Below are 26,300 nucleotides of genomic sequence, written 5' to 3' on the forward strand. Positions count from 1 at the left end.
TACCATACTAACTGATTTAATCTTACAATAACATTATGAGGTCAGTACCATTATTATCCCCATGTTACAGAAAAAGAAACCAAGGCACAAGGAGGTTAAATAACTTTCCCGTGCTGTAGAATTTTTCTGTTGGAGCATAGAGGCTTACCTTGTATCTTAATGTTTTCGTAGAAAGATATTACAACAATATGTGGTCTCTTGCCCTTAGACTTTACCTCTGGTTATTAAACTTGCCACCACAGTTCTCTTTAATTAGAATGTCTGTATAATTTATCATCCAAGCAGGGACACTTTTGAGAATGAACAAGGGTATTATTAATAGTTATATTGGGACATTAGTCATAAATAGAATGATGATGTGGGACAGACCAGGCCATATGGTCACCATACAGCTAAAAGTAAGTTCTGAAAAGCTTTAACTCTACTCTACCTTAAATCCACACTAGCAAAAACAAAAAATATTAAAAAGGAACTTTACATGTCATGTAGGAATAGCACATAAATGCATGTGAAATCATAGGTTGTCTTAAAAAGCAGTTGTAAAGAACTGTGAAGAATCTGAGACTTTATCCTGCTTCCAAGCTAACAAGGTAGCCTGCTACAGTTTCATGGGTGCTGGTAGAAGACAGGTGACTCCTGGGTCAGAGGCAAAGGGCTTTATTACTCATAGCACAGAAAATGGCATAAGCTTCATGTTTGTGTGTATTTTCTCTTGTCCTCTAAGTCCCAAAAAGTGTTGCAAAGTACTGCAGATGTGTGCTGCATTTCCAATGTGCTTGCTTCACAGCTAGCTGAGAAACCTAGAGCTTAGGAAACCCAAATCTTTTATAGTGTGTTGCAAGCAAACCCACAAGACCCTTGTCCTGGGGAGAGACATTAGCTTTATTATGCAGGACAGCAAACAAACCAGTCCACTGCTCCTGGGGGGTCCACTGTTTCTATCTTCTGAGGCTATTTGCTCTACAAAGATCTTTGAAATGATAGCTGGTGCCTCTGCTTATAAGATATTTGGAAACATGAAAGACCCATAGAAAATTGTCTCCCAACATCAGCAAGTGCTACAACAACAGGGGTTGATACGGTTTGGATCTGTGTCCTCACCTAAATCTCATGTTGAATTGCAATCCCCAGTGTTGGGGGTGGTGCTCTTGGTGGGAGGTGATTGAACCATGGGGGAAGATTTCTCCCTTGCAGTTCTGGTAATAGTGAGTTCTCATGAGGTCTGGTTGTTTAAAACTATCTGGCATCTCCCCCTTCTCTCTTCCTCTTTCTCTGGCTATGTAAGAGGTGCTTGCTTCCCCTTTGTCTTCTGCCATGATTGTAAATTTCCTGTACAGCCTGCAGAACTGAGTCAATTAAAAGTCTTTTCTTTTAAATTACCCAGGCTCAGGTAGTTCTTTATAATGATGCAAGAATAGACTAATACAAGGACATTCAATAAGAGTTCTATTTTGGGGATTTTTGTATTAGATGTGGAATAGACTAGACAGCTTTTAGACAACTAGATAATTACCCTTTCCTACCAAATTGGAGATTTCATGAAATTTTTGCTCTCTTTGTCTTGTTTCTGGGAGAGGCTGAGGTTAAGAAAAAAAAATGATGAGACTGAATGACATATAAATGCACCAATTCTATTTCTATTTGTTTCTTTTCTGCCTTTAAGACCAAGAATTTTTCAGCAAAGGGTTTGAAAATTAATATTCTTCATTGCTCATTGGTAGATGTTTCTGGCAGAAGATTAACAGATGATTAATGGGAGGGTAGACAGTTATTAGAATTAGCAATAAATATAAAAATATGCTCTTCCTATGATCAAAATAATTTACTATGAGATTCTAAAATGTTTGAAAAATTGAGACCCAAAATAAAATAATCACCCTAGTCTTATTACCTTACCACAACCACTGGTCACATTTTGGTTTATATTCTTTTGAGGTGTGTGTGTATACGTGTGTGTTTACAAACATGTAACCATAGTTGTCAAAGGTGTAATTTTAAATTGCTTTCACTTTTTTATTCGATGTGGATTCTGTAGGCAATTTTTGTAAACATCACTTAAAAAAATTGGATGACATTACATTTAACACCAAAATTTACTAACCTGTTCTGCTGTTTGATTTGGAGCCTAGTGTGTAAGATCACTGGCCCTGGAACAGGAATTATATCTCCATCACTTAAGCTCGATTTCTGACCAAACAAAGATGAAATAATTACCCTTTCTGAGCCTCAATCTCCTCAACTGGAAAATAAATACAATAATGGCCTTTTTATAGAATTGATAGTGAAACTGATGAGATTAAGATAACATTTATAGGTACATTAACACAGTGCCTGATATGTGACCTAAATAATAAGTTAACAAATGTTTCTTATTATTATCATATCAGTTCTTCATTATAAACTGTGGCTCAGTGGATGTCTGTGTCTTTTCAAGACTAACCACTATTTCTTCAGAGCAGATTCCTAGAAGTGTAAAGACTGGATTAGGACCAGGGACATTTTTGACATTAGTGACTCCAGATTTGTGTTTAGAAGGTGACCATTCAACAATTGAACAGGTGGAGTGTAAGCTCTATGGTCAGTATCAGGTAGGTGAATCCTATGCATGTTTTTAATGCTGTATAGAGTCTTGTGCTTCCAAGATGCTTCTATGGCATAAGCAGTTGCCATGATCTTTGACCCTGAATTATGGTGAGCAGTGCAGAATAATGGATGGGCACTCTTTTACCTGTCTGCCTCTTTAGGAAGATCAGTGGCTCACATCTGGTGTCTCAATGGCTAAACAGTCAAATTTTTCTACCAAACATGTTCTATTTTATTGACACAATGTGAAAAATTGAATCTGAATGTCATTGATTAGGGCATGGGTTCTCCCTTCTCCGTATGCTCCTGCCTCTTCCATATTTTCTTCTATGATACGGCTTTATACAAAGAAGTTGTCCATTAAGCCCCCGTGACCCCAGGACTGTGCATGAGCACTGTGGCAAGGATAGTGTCTCATTGCTTAATGGTATTCCATTGCCCATCCTGAAGGCTGGCACATAGGAGGGATTCTAAGTATGGGCTGGTTGAGGAATCTGGGTGGAAGTGGCTGAGCTACATGTGCACACAATTCCAACGTACTCTATGAGCCTTGCGTTGTCATTTTCTCCCCTCTAAGTCTTGGTTTCCCCATCTGTAAAATGAAGGAATTTAACTGGATGGCCTCAAATACCTCTTTTGATTGTGGAAGTCTATATGTCTGTTATATCATTATAATCTTGAATTTCTACTTTGTGCCAAAAGGTAAGAAACATGACCCCTCTTTCAAGGAGCTTACTACCAAGTTTGGAAATATAGTATTGTTAATTATTTAAGTAAATGCCAGAAATGACACTGGGCTGTATATGATTAAATACTAAAAGAATAGAAGTATGGTAGGAGCAATTCATTTATCCACTGAGCGTTTATGGAGCACAGACTATTTATGAGCAAGGTTCTGTCCTAGGCCCTGCGTTGATTTCAGGGTCAAGGGAAAATGCTATAGAGGCATTATCAAGGACTCAACCCCAGCATTATGATCCTGGGAAAATTATTAAACTGCCTTGAGCTTCGCTTTTCGTATCTGTAAAATGGAGATGAAATAAAAGGCAATGGAGAGGATTTGGTGATGTTTGAAAAATACAGGGTAAATTGAAGGAGAGACAAGTGTTAGTTGCCATTATTACTCAGAAATTTTATTTGCCCATTGATTTTTCATGCTTAGCATTAAGGGGTGAAGAGCAGGACCTGAAATGTTATTATCTTTGGCCTGGATCATTGAACACCTTTTTTTTTTTTGAGACGAAGTTTCGCTCTGTGGCCCAGGCTGGAGTGCAGTGGTGCTATCTCGGCTCACTGCAACCTCTGTCTCCCAGGTTCAAGCAGTTCTCTGCTTCAGTCTCCCAAGAAGTTGGGATTACAGTTGCCTGCCACCACACCCAGCTAACTTTTTGTATTTTTTGTAGAGACAGGGTGCACGCTGTTCTAAGCTGGTCTGTTTGTGTCTAGTCTTAGTTACCCCCATTTATACCACAGTTGGAGTAAGCTCCCTAAAATCTCATCTAACCATGACACTTTCTTGCTAAAATCCCCCACAGAACATGTAATTAAAAAATGAGAGAAGAGCCCGGGGGCTTCACTTTGTCTGTAATGTTTTATATTTCCAGTCAGGTAGTAAGTTCACAAGTATTATTTATACTAGTTATACTTTTTATCCACCTGAAACATTGCTGAATTAAAAGGTAGTGAGGAGGGAGTACCAAGGACATCACATTTACCGGCTTGTTTCCTGACAAACTGCAAACTGGATGGAGGGAGACAGCGTCCTTCAGGGTGGCAGGAACAGGAGGGCTCAGAATTAATTTTGTGAGTCATTTAAGACTTTAAGAAGGTACTATGTTCCAGAAAGAAATCCAAACTGTGTTCATGAATTGGGGTTTTTATTTTCCATACAGCTCTTGACAGTTTTCCCAGAAAGAAAGAAAACAAGTGGAAAAAAGTGGGGAAAATCCCCCAAATCGATACATTCACAGCAAGGGAGAAAACTGTTCTCATTGCCCAGCTTCTGATTTAAATGCAGGGGAAGGTCCTAATTGTCTCCCAGGCCACAGGCCTCATTCTAATTTATGGAGGGGAGGGCCTGGGAGGTAAATCTCTGTGTCATTTTCTAAGCCACCTAAAATAAACTCATTAAACTACCACCCATGAATGGAGGTGTTTTTCCCAGTGTTAAGGTGCTCCCACCCTCATCCCACACCCAGCATCACCCAGGGCACCGCCACTCTGAGATCCTGAGGGCACATCTGACAATGGAGCATTCAGGAAGGCCTTCCTGGATGGGGTAGGAAGCCTATTTTATGCCCTGTTAATTACTGCAACAATTTATAAAATTAATGACAAACATAAAGCCCTCACAGAGATTGTATTTCAAATGGTATTTACCTGTAACAGAATCCCCTTTGTTTGTAATTCCTGGATTTATGAGCTGTTGCACAACAAAATGGAACTGCCCCTTGTCCCCATGTGGAGCACTGGCTGGGGGACCTCAAACCTGCCATGGAGACAGAAACCTATTCAGGCTGGGATGGAGAAACTGTGATCAGACCCACCATCAACCCACGGTGCATCTCAGTTTCACAACCTGTGAGCTTGGGGTTCATGACGGGGAGCGGGGTGAAGGTTGGACAAGGTTATGTAAATTTTCTCTCAGAGAACCTTGGTGCCTGAAAGCTGGAAGGGACCTCAGGCAGGAGCTATTTTGACTTTGTGTCCATCATAGGGTGTTCTTACAGCTTCTCTAGTTGCATATTCCAGTGACAGGGAGCTCTTTACCTGACAAAGCAGCACAGATTATTGCCATAGTCTCTTGGTCTCTAGTCTTATCCCTTTCTTTTCCTCCACAACCTTTTTTCTGTTTGTTTATTTACTTATTGAGACTGAGTTTCATTCTTGTTTCTCAGGCTGGAGTGCAATGGCACCATCTCGGCTCACCACAAACTCCGCCTCCCAGATTCAAGCGATTCTCCTGCCTCAGCCTCCCAAGTAGCTGGGACTACAGGTACACACTACCACACCCGGCTAATTTTTTATATTTTTAGTAGAGATGGGATTTTACCATGTTGGCAGGAGGGTCTCAATCTCTTGACCTTGTGATCCACCCACGTTGGCCTCCCAAAGTGCTAGGATTACAGGCATAAGCCACCACGCCCAGCCCCCCACCAACCTTTTTCCTAAAACCCAAATATGATCTTGTTCTGCTCCAGCTTAAAATCCAATGGCTTCTCTTTGCCTTCAGGATAAGTCCAAATTTCTCAACAAGGCCTGCAAGCTCCTGTGTGGGTTGTCCCTGCCCTCTCATCTGCCTGCAGCTGCAGTGGCCCCTGTGCACTCTTCTCTCAGTGATGTCAAACTACTTGGAGTTTCGCTCTTGTCTCTTTTGCAGTAAAATCCCACAGATGCTGGTGAGGTTGCAGAGAACAGAGAATAACATTTATATACTGTTGGTGGAGATGTAAATTAGTTCAACCATTGTGGAAAGCAGTATGGCGATTCCTCAAAGGGCTAAAAACAGAACTACCATTTGATGCAGCAATCCCATTACTGGGTATATACCCAGGGGAATATAAATAATTTTACCATAAAGACACATGCATGCAGATGTTTACTGCAGCACTGTTCACATCAACAGAGACATGGAATCAACCTAAATGCCCATAAATGACATAGTGGATAAAGAAAATGTGATGCATATACACCATGGAATACTATGCAGTCATAAAAAGGAATGAGATAATGTCTTCTGCAGGAACATGGATAGAGCTCGAGATTATTATCCTTAGCAAGCTAACACAGGGACACGAAACCAAATACCACATGTTCTCCCACATAAATGGGAGCTAAATGATGAGAACTCATTGAACACAAAGAAGAGAACAGCAGACACTGGGTTCTATGTGAGGGTGGAAAGTGGGAGGAGGGAGAGGAGCAGGAAAAATATTCAAGCCCTAGGCTTCGAACCTGGATAAAATAATCTGCACAACAAACTCCCAAGACACAAGTTTACCTATATAACAAACCTGTGTCTGTACCGCAAAACCTAAAATAAAAGTTAAAAAAATCCCACAGTAAGACTTACATGATACCAGGGCCAAGAACTTCAATTTAGGGTAGCAAGTATGTTTGTGGAGCTGGAAGACGGCACCCTTTTCAGCCTCCAGCATGGGAGATCAGGTGATTAGAACCCTGTGGAGGGACAGCAGGATGCTGGCAGCACCAAAGGAGGAGGAAAGCAGGGTGAGTCCCTGGACCCAGGCAGGAAAAGGCAGAAGGCCTCCAGAGAATCAGACGCTTGAGAACATGAGAAAGTCCCTGCTATTCTCTCAGAGGACATTTGAGCTATTGAAATGTGCTATGTTGAAAGGAGCCATTCTCATCTGACCTACCTAGAGGCTGGGGAGAAGGAGCTTAGCTCAGCTCAGCTCAGTTCAGCTCAGTTCTTTTCTCTGCACAGCAGGTCTGGTTTTCAGTTAGTTTCTAGCTTCAGAGAAAATGATACCGCTAAGCAAAGGTGCTAACTTTATGAGTCTTGGACAAGGAGTTGCTTTTCATTTTCTACTGGGTGTCAGAATACATGTCCTCTGTAAGATACGCAGGAGACCTTCAGTTTTGCATCTTCTGAAGTAGAAGACTGTGTTTATGGAGCAGTTAAAATCTGGAGTGACTGTGTAGTGTGACTGTCCAAAGTGTCTGTTTGAAATGCTTTTGTGCTCATTTCTTAGAAGAGCTATTTTGCACAGAGATCTAAAGAAAAAAGCATGAACTTCAGAGTCCATCAAATTTCAGCTATTTTACTTACTTCTCTGTGGGTCTTGGCTGTAGTGTCTGAAAAATGAGGCTGCTGTGTGTAAGAGTTCTTTAAGCCATTTAAGTTATCAGGAAGGAGCTGGCCGGGCATGGTGGCTCAAGCCTGTAATCCCAGCACTTTGGGAGGCCGAGGCGGGTGGATCATGAGGTCAAGAGATTGAGACCATCCTGGTCAACATGGTGAAACCCCATCTCTACTAAAAATACAAAAAATTAGCTGGGCATGGTGGCACACACCTGTGATCCCAGCTACTCGGGAGGCTGAGGCAGGAGAATTGCCTGAACCCAGGAGGTGGAGGTTGCGGTGAGCCGAGATCATGCCATTGCACTCCAGCCTGGGTAACAGCAGCGAAACTCTGTCTCAAAAAAAAAAAAAAAGTTATCAGGAGCTGAAATTGATCCATGGATTTCTCATTGATGAGATGGAGTTACCACTAATGTTTACCTCTAGAGCTGCTCTGTATAAGAATTAAGATAATCTATCTTATAAATATTATAAGGATGATGCTTCTGCATTTTTTAACAGACCACAGTATAAGAAGCAGCTGGGAAGAAAAGGTGCAATTTGTTTACACTGAGGTATAGGAAAGGGAAAGTTAGGATGCTTTTGCCTGCAAGTAACAGAAGACTTAAATTGTTTAAATGATAAGGAAATTTATCACTTTACATATCAAGATGTTTGAAGTAAGGGAGGTTCTGGAGCTGGTTAGTTCAGTAGTTCAATGACGTTATTCAAGACCACAAAACGATTCTCAGCAGCCCCTAAAGCACAGCTTCATGTTTCATTGTCTAGAGGGCTTATCCTGTGGCTGTTCTGCTAAGCCTATCACCACCAGATACAGATTGCAATTTGGGTGGGAGTAAAGGAAGAGTAGAGACTGGACTGGCTTTGGAAAACCAGCAGTGTTTGCCCCAGGAGAAACTAATACACACCATACAACCATATACCCAGCAGGTTTCAAGTCAGTGACTACTGCTACTTCAAAAATAGTTTGGTCTCTGGATGTAGACACTTCCTGGGGTGGAGGGAGGAAACATGATGTATGGGGAGAAGCATGGTGTCTTCAGAATCAACTACCTTGAGTTCAAATTTGGTTCTGCCCTGACCAGGCAGGCTTCTGGTGGCTATGTGTTTAGTCAGTCAAGGAAATGAGTGAAAATCAAAAACCATAATGAGATACCACTAAACACCCACCCATGTGAATTGCTAAAACTTAAGGGACCTACTGGTGAGAGTATAAATTGATATATACCCTATGACTGATTCAGCCATTCTGCTCCATATGGAAGAACTAAGGTGGGCCATTTTAGCTTCAGAGCTCTCTGTGGTGTCAGCTGAGGTGGTCCTTGGGTCTGCACTGAGTTCTTGACTTCTCTCTGTTCTAACCCTGTTTTCTGTTCTTCCCTTCCACAGGGATCCATCCTAAGGACACTTCTTAATGACTATCCTGCATGCTAATCTCCATCTCAGAGTCAACTTCACAGAGGACGAACCTGCAACAGGTTGTGTGTTTATGCACTAGAATACTACACAGCAGTAAAAGAACACACGATGATACAGGCAACATGGATGAATGTCAAGTGAGAAAAGTCATACATGAGAGAATGTACACTGTAGGATTCCACTTAAATGAAGGTCAAAAACAGACAAAACAAATCCACAGTGAAAGAGGTCAGAATAATGGTGACCCTTCACATTAGGGAGCCACCTGTGGTACTGGCAGTAGTCTATATCTTGATTCAGAGGGTAGTTACTGCCTCAACGTATTTTGCATATATGTATATAATATGTTCATATTTAACCTTTATTGATCTGCATACTTACCTGACTGCATTAAGTTATGCCTCTATAAAAAATAAAAAAGCCAGATTGTACTGTACTTGCCTATGACCCTGCTAGTACGTATTATATAGTATACAGCACATGTTATTCTGGATGTGTCTGTGGGGAAGTTTCTGGATAATATTCGTGTTTGCATTTGTAGGCAGAGTAAAGCAGACAGCCCTCCCTAATGCAGATGGGCCTCATCCAATCAGTTGAAGGCCTGAATAGAATAAAAAGGCGGCCCCTCCCTCCAGTAAAAGGGAACTCCATGCCAGCAGGGGACATAGACAATTACATAATCTGACCTTTTTCATCTTATTTTAAAATCTTATTATTTTTGTTGAGGTATAACTTACTGTTACCATGCCAGGCTCATAGTAAGCATTTGATAAAGATTTTTTTTGAATGAATAAACAAGTATCTCCCTGGTCTGGCATTGATTCATTTGGTAGACTTGTCTCTCTACCCTGTGAATTTCATTTTACATAGAAGAAAGCCCTAGCAGAGAGCAAATCTTAATCCACAGGCATGTTGTAAAAATCAAATGAGGTAGTTGATGAAAACACACTTTATAAACTGTAAACTGATGTTTACAGAAACAGTGCACAGGTTTTGAGATTGAACTGCCAGAGGTAAAAACCTAAGTTCTACTAGGCTTCCCCTGTGCTGCCTTGGGTGCTTACACAACACCTCTGTCCCTCAGTTTCTTTATTACTAAAATAGAGGTAAAAAGAGGTCCTCCCTTGTTGGTGACTATGATAACTGAGATAATCTGAGGCAGTAGAGTAGTGGCTGACAGTCAGCACTCAATGCACACTGGCTGGTGTTATCACGGAAAGAATTTTTCTGGGGAAGCCCCTTTCCTCAAAGCATTTATCTTCTTCCCCTCCCCGACTCCTTTCTCTCCTCCTCATCTCTTCTCTGGAGCCCACGAGGATTTAGGAATCTAGCCATTTACAGCCTTAAATAAATGAGTTTCTCTAAACTGCGACTGGCCCCCAAGAAAGGAGATGACCCATCAGGCAGCCTCACACCCCTGAATTCAGGAAGTCTGAGCATCACTTTTTCCATTAAGGAGGAAAAAAGGTGTTAATTGGCTGCTTGTGAAATATCTGGGCTTCTGCTACCAGGGCAGCCAGGAAGGAGGGGCAGGAATGGTGAGGGGCAGAATGGAGGTCACCTGTGGAAACATTCACTGGTGCTTCGGAGGCCTTGAGGGCAGAACATAATCCCTGAGTAGGCTTTTCCCTCTTGCAGGCTAGGCTGGAAGAAATGGCCAGAGATGGAATCAGATTCCAACCAACAGCCAGGCCCAGCAGGGGCAATTTGGCAAGGCAGGAGGAGCTCTAGGCAGGGGCTGCAGATTCAGCTGTCTCAGTCACTTGTGTTACTGGATCAAGAGGTACAGGGTCCGGATCATCTGTAAAGTCTCACTGAGCTCCAAAGTTTTGGATTCTCAGAAGGGAAGCTTAGTACAGTAGACTCAGATGAAATGAGATTCAAATCCAACTTTGTCCTTTGGGCAGCTCTGTGTTCTTAGGCAGATGGCATCACCTCTTTGTTCCTTTGTAAAAAGAATAATAATGACAATAGAGGTTTGCTGTAAATAGGAGTTCAATAAATAATCGTCCCAGTGATGGTTAATTTTATGTGTCAGCTTCATTGGACTGCAGTGAAGTATGCAGATGTTTGTTCAAACATTATTCTGGGAGTGTTGGTGAGGGTGTTTTGTATGAGATCAACATTTGAACTGGCAGACTGAGAAAGCAGATTGCCCTTTTTCATGTGGGTGGGCCTCAGCCCATCAGCGGAAGGCCTGAATAGAATGAAAAGGCTGAGTAAGGGGAAACCCCTTCGCCTGACTGCCTTAAGCTAGGACGTTGGTTCTTTCCTGCCTTTGGACTCAAACTGAAACATCTGCTCATCCTGGGTCTGGAGCCTGCTGGCATATAGACCGGAATCACACCATAGGCTTTTCTGGGTCTCCAGCTTGTTGACGGCAGATCTTGGATCTTGTGAGCCTCCATAATGATGTGAGCCAATTCTTTACAGTAATCTCGCTCTCTCCGTATGTGTATATATGTGTACACACACACCCCTACATAAATGTCCTGTTGGTTCTGTTTCTCTGGAGAACTCTGACTAATAGAGTTCCTTTCCCATCTGCCATTCACCTTGTCATTTTCTCAGGAAAATGTTCATAATTTTCTTTCACACACCTTTCAGCTCTTACTCTCCACTCCCAAATAAAGCAGTAGCTATTGATAATGAGCAAAAAGTCACCAGCAACAGCATTTGTTTCATTTGTCTCATCTTCATTATTTCAAGTGTTTTAATAATTAATTATAGAGACACAACCACCTAGGGAGATAAAGCAGAAATTGTTCTCTTCCTTTTTCTAAAAGAAGCATTAATGAGGTATAACTGACATACAATAACCTGCGTTATTGAAAGTATACAGTTTGGTGAATTTTGAGACATACACACTGGTGAAACCATCAACATGAACATACCCATCCCCCTCTCATTTCCTCATGCTTCCTCATCATCTATTCAATGGTTTCATAACTGCTGAGGACCAGAAAGGAAGTGCTAGTCTCCTGTCACTCAGTCCAGTGTTAATTCTAAGAGGCTACCTTCAACCATCCCCAGAAGAGGCGCGGGAACCAGTTATTAAGCACATACCATGTATGAAGCTCCAGACAAAAAACAATGTTTGGTCGACAATGGACTGCATATATGATGGTGGTCCCCTAAGATTATAGTGAAGCTGAAAAATTCCTATTGCCTGGTGACATTGTTGTCATCATAAAGTCATAGCACAACACATTTCTCACCTGTTTGTGGTAATGCTGATGTAAACAAAGCTACTGTGTTGCCAGTTGTATACACGTGTGCAGTAATGTCCTAGGTCCTCACATATGCTCACCACTCAATCACTGACTCACCTGGAGCAACTGCCAGTCCACAAGCTCATTCACAGGAAGTGTCCTGTACAGGTGTGCCAGTTTCTTAATGTTTTATGCCATATTTTGACTCCGCTCATTCCAGGTATAGATATGTTTAGATACATAAACACTTAGCATTGTTTTACAATTACCTACAGCATTCAATACAGTAACATAGTGTCCAGGATTGTAGCTTAGGAGCAATAGGCTATGCCACATACGCATAGGACACACACACACACAAGCACACTGGGTGAGTGGCAGGCCATACCACCTAGGTCTGTGTAAGTGCTTTCTGTGATGTTTGAACAATGACTACCTCACCTAATGACGCATTTCTCAGAATGTAACCTTGTTGTTAATAGATGCACGACTGTATATGCAGCTTATTTACATACAGTAGCCTCAGTACTTCCTTTAGCTTCAGGTGTCTCCTCTCTGTGAATGTTCACCTTGATCCCTGACTTCTTCCTAAGCTCACATATCCAAATATGTTCTTCACCTTTCCTCTGGGATGTTGAAGAATCTCAATCTGAACTTGCCCAAACCATAGCTTTGTTTACAGCCTGCCCCCGCAACCTCCAATCTGTTCTTTCCAAGTCTTTTCATTCACCATATACTCATGTGCTCAAGGCAACACTGTTGAGTAAACTCTGATCCTTCCCTTCCCCTCACCTATGACAGCTAATCCATCAGAAAGTCCTATTAGCTGTGTCTTCAGGTGACTTCCAATCTGGCCCTTAACATTCTATGCCCGCTGCCACTACCCTGGTTCAAGCCACCGTCACCTCCCACTGGTGTCTCACTTTCACCCTTGCCCACCCTTTGCTGTTTTTCTACATGTCAGCCGGTGATATTCTTAAAACAAATCAGTTCATAACATTCCCCTTCTTAAAACTTCCCAGTGGCTTACCAGCATACTTAGGGTAGTCTCATATTTTACTCAGCCTCATAAAGTTCTATAATGACCTGGCACCTTCAGGAATGAACACACACACACACGTGCACGTGCTACTGTTCTTCTGACCTTCTGATTGCTTGAACATATGAAGCTTATCACTGACTTAGAGTTTTTGCAGGTTTTATTTTCTGCCTAGAGAATACCATACTCTCCTTATCTAGAAATAGCTTAATTTTTATTCTTTCCTAAAGTTTCAGCTGAGGAACAGGAATGGAAGTTATCACCACCCAACATGATGTTGTTTTTGTTTGATTACTTGTGTGTTGCTTGTCTTCCCTCTTGAGAATGAGAGTATAAACCGTCTCTGTTTTATTTACTTACATATTTACTGATGTATCTCCAGCATACCTGGCATATCCTGGATGCTCAGTCATCTATATGTTGAATGAATAATCAAACAATAGGCCATCCATTAATCATTGCAGATGTTAGCCATCTTTACAGTCAAATACTTCTCCGTTGCTAAATCAATAACTCTCCCTAATTCTTCCCCTTGCCCCATTGTTTTGCTTGGCCATGTGCTCTGCACAGTGATGAAGGCTTTAAATGTTTTAACTTCTTCATTTTCCTACTCCCTTGTGGAATCTCCCCCACAGCCCACCACTGCCCCCCGCCCCGCTCTCTCACACATGTATACTTTCTGGTTTTGCTGAGTAAATTCAGAATGTTGATGCTATTATCCCATATTTTCTTAATATGCCTCTTCTGTTTCAATAATCCTTACTTAACTCATATTACAATTCCCAGTCAAGCATTCATCATTCTCTTAGATTTAACCAGGAATTACTACAAGATTTATTGCTCACCATTCTTTCTTGTATTTGTCATCTTTCCTATCTTGAGACTTTGGTTTATTGAGTTTTCATTTGGCCAGAGTTCTTCCTCAAGTAATTTCCTCAGCTAGAGGTATGGGCACATACTCTTTGAATTCTTCAATGTCTGAAAATTTCTTTAATAACAGCAGCAGCAGCAGCAACAACAATGTATACAGCAATAATTCATGCTGCGTCTGGGCAAAGGGGCTGTGACAGAGAACAGTCAAGGTCCTTGCTCTCATGGAGCTTACATTTTTTTCCCTGTGGCTTTGCTTTTGTGTTAGTGGAGTAGACTGGCTTGTACTGCAGGAAGCAGAACCAGTCAAATTTCAAAGCCTTCAAAAAAGGAGTAAGTTTCTTTTTTGCTCATACCAAGTTTGCTGCTGGTCTCAGAGGTCATCAGGGAGATTATCCTCTACGTGATAGCTCAGTGTTTCTCTCTGTAACAATGCAAGCTTCCCAGATCACAACGGCAAGGGGAGAAGGTGCTGGAAAGTCTCATGCCACCAGTAAATATTACTGCCCACAAGTTTCAGACTCATTTTCATTCACAGTTCATTGGACAAAAAAAGCTACATGACCATGTCAAATTGCAGATGTGTAGAGAAATGCCAGTCTCTCTGTGTGCATGGAAGGTAAACAACTGGGGATTTTGTGAGCATCATGAGTAGCTACGTCAGCCAGCCCTTAAATTTCATGTCTTGGCAGAATATATCATTTGCTTGAATATCATTTATTCTCTCAAGAATCTAAAAATTATAATTTAGTGTCTTGGAGTACTAGTATTGCATATGAGAAGTCTTAGTCTCAATTTCAGTCTAAGACTTAGAAGAGATCCATGCAAAACTATGTCTAGATACATACGTACATGCATACATGCACAGAATTATGCATGAGATAGTCCCCCCTTATTCACAGCGGATATGCTGCAAGACCCCCAGTGGATGCCTGAAATCATGGATAGCACCAAGCTTTATATATGCTATGTTTCTTCTTATATATACATACCTATGATAAAATTTAACTTACAAATTAGGCACAGTAGAGAATAACAACATTTACTAATCAGAGCCTAGAAAAATTATAACAATGACTATAATAAAAGCTATGTGAATATGATCTTCTCAAAATATCTTATTATACTGTAACTTGAGTAATTGAGACCATGGAATGTGAAACTGTGGATAAAGGGGGACCACTGTAGACACACACACACACACACACACACACACACACACACACACACTTTATATAGATCTCAGTTTATCCATCCATCCATCCATCCATCCATCCATGACTATGTTAGTTCAGGTCTGCCAAGACAATGCAAAGATTGGATTAGATATGTAGGAGACTTATTGGCACGGGAGCAGGAGAAGCCTGGGAGAACCTTCAGATCATGATGTTGATCTAAAACCTGTGGAAGGAGAGAGGGAAAGGAGAAGAATTAGATTGGAGTCATCTCTGACTGTGGCACACTTCCAAGGAAGCTTTGGCCAGGCCCGTGGGATGCCCTCAAGACGAAGTTGTCCATTGGAAGAGTCCCATATCTTGCAGGATTAGCCTACTGTAGGATCCCTGCCATGCTTAGTTATTGCATGCAGCCTGCAGGAAGCATAGCTTGCGCATAAACTTAGTGGTGGATTCAGAGGGACTGCAGATGGGGCCATCAGTTAATTATGTTCTCTGCATCAGGAGATCTGAGAAGCTGCCACATTTTCATGGCTGCCACAAGAAGTTTACAAACAGTTTTTTTTTTTTAATTATGTAATTTCATCAGGCCATGTCTAGTGTGTGTCACTTGAAAATCATTCCTATTTAAGACACAGTACATCTTTTTCATATGAAGTTTCATGTCTTTTCTAACCTCAGTAAAACATCTTTAATTCTAACTTCCTATCGCTCTCCTCCATCTGTTTCTTGTGCCCCTTTTGAAACTATCACTTCCATAATATATTGCCTACGTATGTCTTTCATGTCTCCTACCATTTTACTTAACGATTTTCAATTTTTTGTATTTTTTGCTGTGTATTGGGGTTGCTTCCTCTACCTAATTTTTAAACATACTCTTGTTTTAAACCTTCTCTGTTAAATCTTAAAATTCTGAAATCATGCATGAAGTACCACAAGTATATTTTTATGCTTTCACAATATCTCCTTAAGAATCCTAACTGTAGGGCCGGGCGCAGTGGCTCAAGCCTGTAATCCCAGCACTTTGGGAGGCCGAGGCGGGTGGATCGCGAGGTCAAGAGATCGAGACCATCCTGGTCAACATCGTGAAACCCTGTCTCTACTAAAAATGCAAAAAATTAGCTGGGCACTGTGGCGCGTGCCTGTAATCCCAGCTACTCAGGAGGCTGAGGTAGGAGAATTGTCTGAACCCAGGAGGCGGAGGTTGCGGTGAGCCGAGATCGCACCATTGCACTCCAGCCTGGGTAACAAAGAGCGAAACTCCGTCTCAAAAAAAAAAAAAAAAAAAAAAAAAAAAAGAATTCTAACTGTATCTTGCCTTCTTAAAGCTACTTTGTTCTAGTTGTTGGGATTTGTCTTCTTACTTCAATGGCTTTGATCCCTTTTAAAATAATGTCTACTCTTTAAATGCTTAGTTTGGAGGATATATGCACTAGGCATTGGGGTCTTTTGGACTAGGGAGATTGACAGGCAGTGTAAGATAAGGAGAAATGTCTTCTCTATTAGGCTGCTGATGACAAGTTCTTTAATATGGGGTAAGGTGCAGAAGCTTCTTTGTTCTAAAGTCCCAATGGAATTGGGGTGTCCTCAGCCCCACATTGTTACTCCTCTTAGACATAGTGACCTATGAGAATAGCTACCTCTCCTGGAGCTGCACATAGCTAGTTGAAGGAATGGTTCCCATCTTTGATCCTAGGGGATTCACCGGGCTTTCCTCCCTGGATCTCATAATTGAAGTCTTCAGATTTTTCTAGAGAGCCAATCTTCTGTTCAGGTGGACTTTCGGGTCCTTCCTTTGCTATCATGATCAATGAATCCCTCATCCTGTATCTTCTTTCCAAGTATTTGAGGTGTCAGCCATATGTGGCTTCTTCTCTAGCCTATTGCAGTCAGCCAAGTTAATTTTGGTGGTTGATTCACTCCTAGGGAGTTGGAACAGCAAGAGGATCCTGAGCACAGGTTCTGGTCATTATTTTGTAGAATCCCCCAATAATTTCTCCTAATTCTTGATAATTAAATGCCTCCCATTTTGTCTTTTTGAGCCCCCTTATTGTCTTCTTAATTCATATTGGCATGTTAGTTTATTTCTATCAAAGGAGTCTTACAAAAGGAGAAACAGTAGTTTGATTTTGTTACTGTCACCAAATCTTACTATCCCCAGTGCAGATACCCTACCTGATGTTGATCATTGCATGTCGTAAGTCTAGGGTCGGCAGACTGGGGATAGCCCTGGGAATCGGCACCAAGTCTGTCATGATTGGAGTAACCCCCGCAAGAAAGATGGGGAGGCAGGCATGGGCATAATGGGAGGGCATGCTTTTCTGGAAGTCAGGGAGTAGGCTGGGACATGTAATAGTTGCTTGTGAAAGCAGAAGTCTTATTTTGAGATGCTACCTTTGAAATGCCTGTGTTGTTTAAGTCTCCATCTTGATGACTGGCGATGTTGCTTTTCCAGCCAATAAATTTAACAGGCATGGACTGAGTGCCGAGTCCCATGCAAAGCATTTTATATGCTCTAACTCATTCATTCCTTGCCACAACTCTGTGTTGTTATCTTCATTTTACAAATGGGCAGAAAGGGCTCAAAGAGAAGAGGTCAATTAGATGGCAGAATTGGTCTTTAAATATGGTTTAGGTGATTCCAATGTCCACATATATGCTGTATGTCACTGCTCTATGTTCCTTACCCACCCATGCTGTGTTTAATTTTGAGTCGACTTTTGAAAGGTAAGTGAGATTTCAATGGCAAAGAAGATATGGAGGGCTGTCCAGTTTGAAATACCAGCACATGAATAGGCAGGAAGGCAGGTGTAGATAGAAAGGGAGATGTGGTTCTATGTGATTGGATTATAAACTATACCAGAGAGTGCTGTTATAGGGAGAAATTAGATTTGAAAGGTAAGTTGACTCCAGATAGTGAAGGATCCTGTAACTTTCAAGCTGTGGAATTTCAGGCAAGTTATTTCATCTCTCTGAATCTCAGATTCTTGATCTGAAAAATGGGGATGAAATGCCCATCATGATTGTGTGTGTGTGTGTGTGTGTGTGTGTGTGTGTGTGTGTGTGTGTATTCATAAGCTCACATCCACGCATATGTGCATAAAGCACCTAGTAAGCACTTAATGAAAGTTGATCCTCCTCCCTGTTTTTCAGGAGCTGCAGCTGCAGCTGGCTGGTTGGGGGTGGGTGTAATGGAGGGCTGGCAATGTTTTAGCAGCTCCTGAGGCCCCAGGTTTCTTCCAATCCCAACAACCTCTTCATCATTTGAGCAATCAGCCTCAGACCCATTTGGTGTTAATTATGGCAACCCAGGCTTCTCTGTGTGAAGGAAACAGCTCCTCATTTCTCTCATTAAAGTAAAATATGACCCAGTTTTATGCCTGCGCATTTTGTTGCTGAGATTACGAGAATCATCCTTTCTGTTTATATGGAACGAAGAAACGTTACACCAGGAGGGCAGCCTGGGCCCCTGAGCCTGGGGAATAGAAAGCAGATGTTGTCCTCACTGTTATTTTCCTCCTAGCCCTTCTCCCCTCCTCCTCCTCCTCTCATCTCTTCTCCCTCTAAGAAACATAATCCTCATTTCAGATCAACACAAGGTAAGAGGACTGTAGGAGAATAAACTCACATTTACCGAGCTCTGTACCAGGTGCCAAGTCCTATAAACACGTTCCCAGAAGCTTCAGGGGTAGCTGGTATTAATCCTTTTTAAAAATTGTGTATCTTTAAGGTGTACAACATGATGTTTGGATGTACATATACATAGTGAAATGATTACTGTGGTCAAACAAATTAACATATCCGTCACCTCACACAGTTGCCTCTTTTTTATGTACTCTCCATTCTTAGCAAGTTTCCAATATACGACACAATATTATTGGTTATAGTCCTGCTGTACATTAGCTCTCTAGATTATGTGTCCTACAGAATTGCAACTGTATTCTCTTTGACTTATTAATCTTTTCTCACTCTCTGTTCCCTCAAACCAAAGTCTTTCTGTTGTCTTGAGATGTGGGAGAAAAACTAACCATGATAGTTACAGATGCCATTACAAACCTTTGTGCACTGCCTTGTGTGGCACACAGACTTTCACGTGTATTGCTCTAGTGGATCTTCACCCCAGGTAAAGTGACTGGGGGTTGCAAGAACTCAGGGAATTTGTAACACTGAATTAGTAATGGAGACTTTGAAAGATTTTAAGCAGGGAATTGACAATGTAAGATGTATGCTTTTGAAGGATTGCTCTGATAAGAGCCTGGAAATGGGTAGGAGGAAAGTGACAGCAGAAGAGCTATATATAAAAAAAAAATCATCCCAAACATGGAAATAAGGCAAAGAGGTCTGCATGTGTTCTCATTGTTGTACCAGAGCATTGTCTAACAGGTACACTTGAGGGAAATTTAATTCTCTATGGCAAGAATTGACAAACCTTTACTGCAAAGGACCAGATAGTAAATATTTTAGTTTTGTGGTCCATATGGTCTCTGTTGTAGTTGATCAACAATACCATTGTGGTATGGAAACAGCCAAAGACAATATGTAAATGAATGAGCATGAATGGTATAAATAAAACTTTATTTACAAAAACAAAAGGTGGCTGCCAGCTTCTACTCTACAGGAATGTACTTTTGTTTTGAATTAGAACCCCAGCTTTGCTAAATTACATACTGGTTTATAAATTTTTTTTCTAATGGAGATGAAAATAATCTCAGCCTGTTAAAAAAAATAATTCCAAAGGCTATGGCTTTATTGTCTTGAAGGACATTAACCAGTTTTTAAAAAATCTAACAAGAAATCTTATTCCAACATTCTTTTTGCAGTGCTTATATAATATAAATACTCAGCCCTTTGCCTAGCTGCAAGCCAGATCTACCATCTGGCCGGTTCCCTCATTAATGCGTTAAATAAATCTTTAACACATGTTCACTTTATATTTGTATGACAGTCATATTTTATTTTAACTCTCCGAAAGTTATACTGTACTTTAACAGTGGACAGTTTTAGGATAAGATTGTTGGAGTAGTTCAGAAAAGACGCAGAGGTGATAGAGATGGAGACTCTGAGATATTTTCAAGATGTTTAAGAGATATAGTTGATAGGACTTGATCACTGATGATATGGAGGAGTGAAGAAAAAGATAGAGAATGAATGAGTCCCAAATATAGCTTGATATGATGACTAATAAGTGACATTGCTATTTATAGAGCTAGGGAATGCTGTTACAGAATATTCCCTGAATCTCCAAAAGTTTATGGCAATGTCAGTAATCTGCAGAATAACTAAGGTTCTTCTAGGTCTGGGCCTTCTCAATCAATCCAGAAGTCCTAGGATCTGATCACATTGGGCCATATTACTGTTGATAAGAACTGTTCCTTAACACTGTGTCTTTTTTCCCAAGCATTTTCTTGTTTTATCCTAACCCCATCTAGGGATGCTATCTGAGTTTCCTTATTAACTCTATTTTGGTGAGAAATTTTAACAACTTAGCCGAGACTACATAATACAGAAGATGAGAATCTAGAACCTGGCCCTTGTGAGCCGTGGTCTAGTGATATTTCAATGGAACTTTGGAAAAAAATCTCAGTGACAGCTTACTAGGTTGTGAACTCTCTAAGGTCAGGGACCATGTCTGATTTTGTTCACTATTATGCCCCTGGCATATGGTAGATGCTCATCAAATATTTAAAAAAAGGAATAAATGGATGAACTCAGTCATTGACAAAAAACATTATTTTGAGAGTCAAAGAGTCTGGGTCTGAGACTGTTTCCTGAGCCAAAGCTTAGGGAGTCTCTTGGATCAGAGAAGAATGAAGTCTTTCCTGTTTTTTAAAATAGATAATGATTATTTCTAGAACTAGTGAGGACCTTAGATTGGAAGATAACATTTGTTTTTATCACAGCATTTCATGGCATTTCCAGCAGCTCCTGAAAGGAGAGAGAGAGAGAGAGGTGTTAGAGGGAGCCCACTCAGTCCAGCCTTATTCTGGGCACTAGGGCTAGGACTGACTATGATGCTTGCAGACATGTGGTGGAGTGGGCAGAATCCTAGGGGGAGAGCCAGTAGAACTCAACTGTGCCACATAGTAGCTCTATGAGATGATCAAGTTTCTTTGCCTCCTGAACCTTAATTTCCTGTCTGTAGAATACAAAGTAAGGGTTCCACAGGAAGACCTCAACATCAGTCTGGCTGCTGGGAGGAAGCAGGTTCTAGCTTAGATGGTTTGAGAGAGGTTAATGAAGAACCTAATCATGGGGATGTGGGCAGGGTTAAGGGAACCAATATGAGATGTTGAGGTGCCCAGAGGCTAGCAAGAATGGGAAGCCATTACTACTCAAGCAGGAACAGTGAGGGAGGAGAATAGGTTTCTGGGAGCCCACCAAGAACTGGAGGAAGGGCCACCCACAGGAGGTTATAGTCAGGGAAAGGCTTAGCCTCTTCTAGAAATGTATACCAAGGCAGGGAGGAAGCCAGAGGAATACCCTGGCCTCTTTCTCTTCTGCTCCAATTTCCTGCAGGCACCGCTGAGTCATGTAGCATGAGTGCCATCCTCAGTAGCACAAAGCGGGGAAGAGAGAGTGGAGAATAGATCTGGGAGGGGGTAGAAAAATGGTAAAGAACCAGCCCAGCCTCTAAGTCCCCTCGTCATCTGACCATTATGTCATCCTGTGAAACCGTCAGCCACCCTTCCTTAACCAATCTCTCTATTCCAGACAGTGTGTTTGGGGAGCTATGCAGTATTTCACATTTCTGCCTAGATGCTGGAAAATCAAGGTAAATGAGGGCTGCCTCCAGAGGCTAACTCAGGCTTATGTGTCCCAATGTATGTCTTTAAAAAAAAACTTTTATTTCAGGTTTGGGGATACATGTGAAGGTTTGTTATATAGGTAACATGTTATATGGGTAACATGTCATGGAGGTTTGTTGTACAGATTATTTCATCCCTCAGGTATTAAACCTAGTACCTGACAGTTAATTTTTCTGCTCCTCTCCTTCCTCCCACCCTTCACCCTCAAGTAGACTTCAGTGTCTGTTGCTCCCTTCCTTGTGTTCATGACTTCTCACCATTTAGCTCCCACTTATGAATGAGAACATGTGGTATTTGATTTTTTTATTCCTGTGTTAGGATAATAAATGCTAAGGACAATGGCCTCCAGCTTTATCCATGTTCCTGCAAAAGACATAGTCACAATTGTTTTATGGCTGCATAGTATTTTATGGTGTATATGTACCACATTTTCTTTATCCAGTCTGTCACTGATGGGCATTTAGGCTGATTCCATGTCTTTGCTATTGTGAATAGTGCTGCAGTGAACATTTGTGTGCATGTGTCTTTGTGGTAGAGTGATTTATATTCTTCTAGGTATATACCCAATTATGGGTCACTGGGTTGAATGGTAGTTCCATTTTTAGCTCTTTGAGGAATCACCATACTGCTTTTCACAATGGTTGAACTAATTTACGCTCCCACCAATGATGTATGTTTCCTTTTGTCTGCAACCTCCCTAGCACCTGTTACTTTTAGACTTTTTATTTAATAATAGCATGTATTAGTTTGTTCTTGCATTGCTAAAAAGTACTGCCTGAGACTGGGTAATTTATAAAGAAAATAGGTTTAATTGGCTTATGGTTTCACAGGCTGTACAGGAAGTATGGCTGGGAGGCCTCAGAAAACTTATGATCATGGTAGAAAGTGAAGGGGAAGCAAACACATCTTCACATGGCCAGCAGGAGATAGAGAGAAAAGAGGGGAGTGCTACACACTTTTAAACAACCAGATCTCATGAGAAGTCACTCACTATCATGAGAATGGCAAGGAGAAAATCTGTCCCCATGATCCAGTCACCTCCCACCAGGTCCCTCCTCCAAAATTGAGATCATAATTCAATATGAGATTTGGGTGGGGACACAGAGCCAACCCATATAATAGCATCCACAAGGATCTCAAACAAATTGACAAGGGAAAAACAACCCCACTAAAAAGTGGGCAAAGGATGTGAATAGACATTTTTCAAAAGAAGGCATACAAGCAACCAACAAGTATATAAAGAAAATATCAATATTACTGATCATGAGAGAAATTCGAATCAAAACCACAATGAGATAACATCTCACACCAGTCAGAATGACTACTGTTTAAAAGAAAGCGTAATCCCAGCTACTCAGGAGGCTGAGGCAGGAGAATTGCCTGAACCCAGGAGGTGGAGGTTGCGGTGAGCTGAGATCGTGCCATTGCACTGCAGCCTGGGTAACAAGAGCGAAACTCTGTCTCAAAAAAAAAAAAGAAAATGTGTGTTTTATTGTCTGTTTTTCCTCTAGACTTAACTCAGTGAAGTCAGGAATGATGTCTGTGTGGAGTCTGTAACTCCTAGTACAGGGCCTGGGTCAAGGCAGTCTCTCAATAACTGTTTGTTGAATGGATGAATACATGAATGAGTGGTCATGTTCTTTGTGATTCCTTTCCTGTCTCTGGCCTGTGACAGCGTAAACCACTCCCTCCTCTGTGCTGCCTCTACACCCCATTTTTACATCTTACTTCCCTTATAATGCTGCATTGTAATGGCTGTGACTGTGAGCTCCTCAAAGGTAGGAAGCTTATTTTAGGCAACACAGTTTCCCCAGTATGATGAGGCCAGGCAGAGATCAAGTGCTCATTATATGTTCCTTGAATTGACTGAAAATATTTATTCAGCTAGTCTAGGCTCTATAGAGGAGCTGAGAGCTCCATCCCTTATTATAGTTAATCTCCCACTTCCTTTTCCTCTTCTCTGCTTGCCCACCCCCAGGCACATCCTCACTGGCTTGTTGTAAATTCCATTTCTTGCATCTTGATAGGTTAGTTCTTGGCAACCTGACCTGAGCATTCAAATAAATCATTTCCTGGAAATTTGAGGTGCCTCTGGCTATTACAGGACTAGCTTTTAAGGGAATATAGTAAGAAGGTTCACTGAGTACAGCTTACGTAAAAAGAAGGTATAAAGAGGAAAGCACTGGTTATTGATATCCCTTTTCAAGCCAAGCTGTATGGTTGGAGGGTGAGAGCCCTGGTGTGTGCTGAGTACCATGCTCCATGCCAGGGGCTGGAGGCACAGAGAGGAAGACAGATGTCCTAGCCTTCATGGGGCTTACATTTGAAAGGGGGAAGATATTACACTATATTATAAATGTCTTTCCATCAATTCTTGGAATTTGCCAAATTGTCCTATAGATGTACCTGCACATCTACAACATGATAGGTGTACGATTTGCATTTTCAGCAATGGGGAAAGAATAAGAAAAGAATAAGGAAACTCTGTACCCTGACAGGGAAGGACCTCCAATGTAGAATATGAAGTGACCAGAGCAAGGAGAAAAATGAGAATGCACAGTTGGCCCTTGAACAAAACAAGTTTGAACTGCATGGGGCTGCTTATACTCCTGAGATAATAAGGCCAACCCATTTTCTTCCTTCTGCTCAGCCTGCTTAACGTGAAGATGATGAGGATGAAAACCTTTATGATGATCCACTTCCATTTGATGAATGGTAAATATATTTTCTCCTCCTTGTGATTTTCTTAACATTTTCTTTTCCCTAGCTTACTGTATCATAAGAATACAGAATATAATACATATAATATACAAAATATGTGTTAATCAACTGTTACTGGTAAAGCTTCCCATCAACAGTAGGCTATCAGTAATTAGGTTTTGGGGGATTCCAAAGCTATATGCAGAGTTTTGACTGTGAGAGGGGTTGGCGCCCCAATCCCCAAGAGGTTCAAGTCAACTGTAGTCTGCTCTTTTCATGTTAGAAAGAAGGAAAGTCAAAATACATGTTTTTGTTTGCCTAAAGTGAGTCTAGAAGGATACACAGGAAATTAATAAAAGTGGTTACCTGTGTAGGTGAGGAGAGGCGGATTGGACGGGGCAGGATGATAGCCAGATGCTCATAGTTCTACCATTTTATGTTTCAGTTTTTGAAACGTAGAAAAATTACTTGATTACCTTTGATGTGACGTAATAGGGAAAGCATAGGTTGCCCATAGGAGAGCACATAATCCAGTCTGAAGTTAATGGGGAAGGCTCCCTGGAGGAGGTGACATTTAATCTGAGGTCTAAGATCAGTTGGAGTTGGCCAGAAATGGGGACTGGGGAAATTCCCTTCAGGCAGAGAACAGCCCTCTGAAGACCTTAAAGTGAGAGAGTGCGGGGAATTCAAGGAATCTGAAGAAGTCCATTATGTCTGGGCAGAAATTATAAGGGGATATGGGCAGAAATTATATGGGATTATGATAGGAGGAGAGGGATTGACATTTAGCAAGGACTAACTTTTGATTTTATCAATGGCGGCTGCAGCCTACACATGCCGTGGGTTTCTTATGTAGCAGGCACCTTACTAAGCCTGCCACATGCAATCCCTTATCCATTCCTAACATGAGCTAGGCACTTATCATTTCCAGACAGAAACAGGAACTCTGAGAGTTTCAATAACTTCCTGGGTCAAGCAAGGGGCAGATGGCAAGCCAGCACATCTGCTCCTCTGCCCAGTCATCTATGCAACTCATCTGAACTCATAGGTGAGATGCATGGGTAGCCCCTAGTCCTAGGACAGACATATTACAGGGACATGGCCAATCTCATCTACTACTAATTGGTGCTTCCCCAGGTCTGGAAAGATTGCTCAAAGCATTCCATAAGCCTGGTGGAAAGGGTTGAGTTTTAAAGAAAATAAGACTCAGCAGCTTTAATTTCTTATTAAGAGATCAAAAAAAAAAAAAAAAAAAGATTCTAAAGAAAGGGATTGGTGAAATGGTATTAAATCCAGAGCTTCTACATATAAGATTCCTAAACCCCCTTCTTTTCCAGGAAGTTCATTTAATGAAGGTGAGGCTGAGCAGAGTGGCATTGAGCACCAGCTCCCTGCCAGGCACTCTGCAGGCCAATGCCACCTACATGACTCAATTACTTCTCACCAGGACTAGCGTTATCCCCATTTTACAGACAATGAAACAGGCTAAAGAAAGTTAACTGGTTTGCTCGAGTTCATAAAGGTAGGAAGTGTTGAACCAGGACTTGAACCCTGGTTTCTGGATGGATGACAGAGCTTTTCTGTTCTAACATATAGTCAGGTGATCAGGAGATGAGTAGGGTATGAAGAGAGCTATGATTCATTCTAAATCTATGGCTTGGTGAGCACACA

At 41.4% G+C, this 26,300-nt stretch overlaps 1 long non-coding RNA gene across 11 annotated transcripts in view; it reads left to right on the forward strand.

Annotated features, from left to right (window-relative positions):
- LOC118142950 (uncharacterized) overlaps positions 1-26,300 on the forward strand; it is a 99,959-nt gene that overhangs the window by 66,300 nt on the left and 7,359 nt on the right. For 3 of the 11 annotated variants that reach the window (XR_013520480.1, XR_013520484.1, XR_013520478.1), the window contains 4 exons: positions 5,481-5,578; positions 8,798-8,886; positions 21,835-21,895; positions 24,580-24,644. This is a non-coding gene — a long non-coding RNA (uncharacterized LOC118142950). Of the gene's footprint in view, positions 1-5,480; positions 5,579-8,797; positions 12,208-21,834; positions 21,896-24,579; positions 24,645-26,300 lie in introns of all 11 variants that reach the window. The other 8 variants (XR_013520481.1, XR_013520479.1, XR_008472941.2 and 5 more) reach the window with 5 other exon arrangements.

This window comes from Callithrix jacchus, chromosome 7 (assembly GCF_049354715.1).
Source record: "Callithrix jacchus isolate 240 chromosome 7, calJac240_pri, whole genome shotgun sequence".
Classification (NCBI taxonomy): domain Eukaryota; kingdom Metazoa; phylum Chordata; class Mammalia; order Primates; family Cebidae; genus Callithrix; species Callithrix jacchus.